This window comes from Drosophila elegans, unplaced genomic scaffold (genome assembly GCF_018152505.1).
Source record: "Drosophila elegans isolate 14027-0461.03 unplaced genomic scaffold, ASM1815250v1 contig_499, whole genome shotgun sequence".
In the NCBI taxonomy this organism is placed as follows: domain Eukaryota; kingdom Metazoa; phylum Arthropoda; class Insecta; order Diptera; family Drosophilidae; genus Drosophila; species Drosophila elegans.
This window is the reverse complement of record NW_024545886.1, coordinates 4,121-8,646: the sequence shown is the minus strand read 5'-3', so window position 1 is coordinate 8,646 and position 4,526 is coordinate 4,121. Positions and strand designations below refer to the sequence as shown.

The following is a 4,526-nucleotide window of genomic DNA, read 5'->3' as shown; positions in this document are numbered from 1 at the left end:
ATTGTAAAATTTAATTGAAAAAAATGTCTTAAATTCTAAAAACAAACACAAAAAAATTAAATATACAAATGAAAACAAATAAGTAATGAGAATAAATAGTATAAGTGAAATTGATATACCAGATAATGAAACGCCAGATACAATTGACAACTAAGAGATACAATTTAATGTCATACCAAAAATGAGCCTTATAGACGCTTAAACAGTGGATTCCACTACAAATGTAATTAATAAAGTCGAATTTTATAATGCTGACACGTATCTTACAAATATATTGTTTATATTAATTGTTGTTATTCTGTGCGGAAATTTGATCTGCGAATTATACCTTTCAAACTTGGTACCCTAAGAATATGGGCCTATTTACAATTGGGCTATGATAAAAATATGAATATTGTATGTTATAATATATTTCAGCATTCATTTTATTTTTGTTTACAAATTCAAATCAGTCTTATTCGAATTAATATAAATCAGTCCACTGAGATGGGTACAGGGCATATAGCAGTCGTGTCACTTAAAACACTGACTGCTCTTCAGTGGTTGAGAAAACTTCAAACTAAATCAGCTTCTGTAGTTGTTTTGCGAGCGGATGGTGCCTGAATACCCTACCGACGACTGCTTTTTAGGGGAGCGGGTTTTTAGGACACTTGTTTTAAATGTTATGTTTAGTGATCTTTGGTTGATTTATTTTTAATGATTGTTTTTTTTTTTTTTTTTTTTTTAAATTTTTTTTTTTTTTTAAAAAAAATTTTTTTTTCCCAAAATTTTGGTAAATTTCAAATTAGACAATTATTATTATTAAAATATTATTTAAACCAAAAATGCGGAAATCTATATTTGTTCCTTTTACCATTACAAAAATATAAAAAGTATTTTAGAAGTTTTTTTTGTAAAAGTCAATGGAACACATAAAATCCGCATTTTTGGTTTATACAATATTTTAATGATAGGTTAGGTTAGGTTAGAGCAGCTGTCGAATTATTGACACACTTAGAACTAGACGGTCCATTGTGATACCGCGTGGATCTGTGTCCCCTTTCCTATATCCCATCCGGTTGCTTTCATGAATTTTATTATTCGCTTTAGGCTTATATTCGCCAGTTCAGATAGACTGCTCATGAAGGGATTCCCTAAGTGGTACAGAATAGACCTGCATAGGGCCGGGCAGGAACAGAACAGGTGTTCCACCGTTTCCTCCTCCTCCTCCTCGTCCCTGCAGCTTCTGCTGAAATCGTTTCGCCCAGTTTGCTTGCATGTGTGCCGACCAACCAATGGCCTGTAAACACTCGTATTAGCATTCCACTCTCGGTACGGTTTAGTCTTAGAAGTTCAGAAGTTCTCTTCGCATCAATAATTGGCCATGTCTGGCGAGAGATGCGACAATGCCTAACATGTGTCCATGCTAGGCTCGCAAGTTCTTTATATTCGTTTTAATGTTTACCTTGCAGGTGGCATACCAATGTTCTCCTTGTCCGGAAGGAGAGAAATGGTAGTGCCTAACCAGCTCATCTGCAATACAATTACCTGCAATGTCTCGGTGACCCAGGTATATTTTAAACTGCAAGGCCATCTCATGTAGAGATTTGCGACAGTTTGATATGGTCTGAGAGTTTGTATTTGTCGAGATAATCGACCCGATAGCCGCTTGACTATCACTGAAGATGTTTACCCATTTCTTTTGACAGTTTGCATAATTTAGGAGCATTAATGCTTCATTTATAGCAAATACTTCCGCATGGAAGACACTGCAGTGATCCGGAAGTATGAAGGATTTCCTGATGTTAAGTTGGTCGGAATATATACCTCCTCCGACTTGATTATTTAAATTGGAGACTTCAGTGTAGAAATTGACTGCCTTTATTAGGACCGGTAAACCTTGCTCCCAGTCTTCTCTGGAAGCAATGCTTCAAAGCGGGTGTGGCTGTATTCAATTGGTTCGCATAGATCCGTTTTAGAGGGGAGCCTTGTGTCTTTCTGGAGTATCCTGGCAAGACCATATGTTTGGGATTTCCATTGTCCTAAGTCCCTCATTCGAACCGCAGCTATCTTGGCCCGCTTCATGCCGGCTAAGTCCAGGCTGGGAAGGTTCAGAATAGCATGTAGCGCCTCGTTGGCTGTGGTGCAAAGGGTTCCGCTTATGAATAAGGATGCCATTCGTTGATCCTTGTTAAGGTTTGCTGTGGTTGTCTGCTTCATTAGCGCAGAGTAGAGTAGAATAGAGGGCAATTGTCGCCTTTTTCGTACTCTCTTGGCTGTTCAGTCTCGATGTCAGATGCATATCTAGTACTAACCCCAACTATCTAGCGTTATCACTGTAAGACAGAGAGCAGTTATTTAATGTTGGTGGGTATAGTTGAGGAACCTTGTACCTGTTTGAGAACAGTTCCGTTTTCGAGGGTTTTACCCCTAGACCTCTTTAGGTTCCTAGGGTGGAGGTTACCATTCTGCTCATCAGCAATTTATGGATTAGCTCCACGAGTTGTACATCAACACCCAGGTCGGTGAGGGGTTCGGTTATGGCTGCAGGGAGAACATTGTTGAAAGCGCCCTCTATGTCCAGCAATGCAACTAGTGCGTGTTCCTTATGGTTGAGTGACTTTTCGATTTGGCTGACTACAGCGTGTAGAGCTGATTCGGTGGACTTGCCCTTTGAGTATGCATGTTGTGCTGCTGATAATTGTTTTGAGTCCATGACTGACCTGATGTGCAGTCCAATCAGTAGTTCAAAACTCTTAAGTTGAAAAGATATCAAGCTTATAGGCCTGAAATCTTTCGTCGTCGTGTGCGAGGCTTTGCCCGCTTTGGGTATAAAGACTACCTTTGTTGATGTTGATGGCAATGTTCCTATCTTAAGTATTGTGCGGAAATTTTTCTTTAGACAGTTGACGGCGAGTTGACCAGCATTTTGGATGTGCGCAGGGGGGAGATGATCAGGTTCTGCTGATTTGAAGGGTTTGAAACTGTTTACGGCTCATCTTGTGTTGAGTTCTGAAAGAAGAGTTTCTAGGTCGATGCTTGAACCAGACTGATTTTCTGGAAGTCGTTCCACCGGGAGACTACCCGGAAAGTGGGAGTCTAGAAGTAGGCTTAGGGTCTCCTCACTAGAGTCTGACCATGAGCCATCTGGCTTTTTAAGGTATCCCAAGGAAGCGGTTGTTTTGCAGAGGATCTTCTTAAGCCAAACTGCATCGGTTGTTTCCTCTATGTTTGAGCAGAAGGTCTGCCAAGCTGATCGTTTTCCTTTTCTTATGGCCTTCTAGTTCCAATTTATATAGTAGCCATTTTAGAGTAGGAGGGTCTAATGATAAAGTAGTTTTTATAAATCTGTGGTCTGAAAAGGAGTGCTCGCTTGAGACTTCCCAATTTCGGAATTTTTTAGGAGATTGTCTGACACCAAGGTAAGGTCAATAACCGTTTTTTTTTTTTTTTTGTGATGAAGGTTGTGGTTTTACCCCTGTTGCATAGGAATAGATTAGAGCCAAGGATGAAATTAAGAAGAGAGACTCACCCCTTGATGGGCTTCCCCAATTAGCATGAGCATTTGCATCGCATCCGCTTACCAGGCCGTTGTTGAGCGCCTCGCTCTCTTCGATCAGTTTTCGGACTAGCTCGCCTGGGGGGTCCTCCTTTTCGAAGGCAATGTACGCTGAAGTCACCCTTATGGTAGCCGCTGAAAGCTCCAGGCTTGTCTCCGTTGCTGTAATTATGAAGCAGAAATATGCAAAGGTGCTGTTTGGCTAAAATGCAGTTTCGAATTTTACTACCTTTAGGATCAAGTAGCAATTTGAATTCCTTGGTGCCTAGTCCAGAGACCTTGCCTCCAACGACCCAAAGTTCCTATACTAGCACTAGGTCTGCCCCACCGTCAGCCAGGCGGAGCAGCAGAGCAGCAGACGCTGCATTACTGTGGTGGAGGTTCACTTGTAGTAGTTTTAATGACATCTGCTACTTTTCCCCTTACCACCGTGATGTCGGCTTTCTCATCGTCATTGAGGTCGCCGTCTCCTACAGCCGGCTTATCGCCTGCATCACTCTGCTTAACCCTCCTCCGGCTGATGTTGGCTGGGGGAAGTCTCGGAGCAGTGCCATACACAAGATGGCCAGCTTCTCTTCGATTGCCTTCCATTGATTTATGGGGTTTCCAGCCTCCGGGATTTCCCTCGTCCACCAGCCCAATCAAAATGCTATCCCGCGTGATGTCCGCAAAAGACTTTCGATCTCTTTGCCGCAGGTGCAGGCAATTCAAGAGATTGCTGCCTCTTCGGCTATGCGTTCTCTGCACTAGGCCTCTCTTTGCCATAATTTCTCGACCACTCCACGTTCTTCAACCGTTCTGCTGAGGGGTTGGAGATCTTGCTCCTGTTTTTTGGGCGGAATGTCTGCGCGGCAGTCCGCTTCTCCGCATATGTAAAATTGCTTTGCTCGGTGGGTTTAGCCGCACCTTCTGCAGTTTTTGGCGCCGATGCGCCCTTTGCAGAGGTGCTGGCGGTCGAGTGTCTTCCACCTTTCATCCCAATTTGGGA

General features: G+C 42.4%; 1 pseudogene; it reads right to left on the bottom strand.

The window, feature by feature from the left end:
- Window positions 1-999: 999 nt before the first annotated feature.
- Window positions 1,000-4,303, bottom strand: LOC121467672 (annotated as a pseudogene).
- Between the last annotated feature and the right edge of the window lie 223 nt (window positions 4,304-4,526).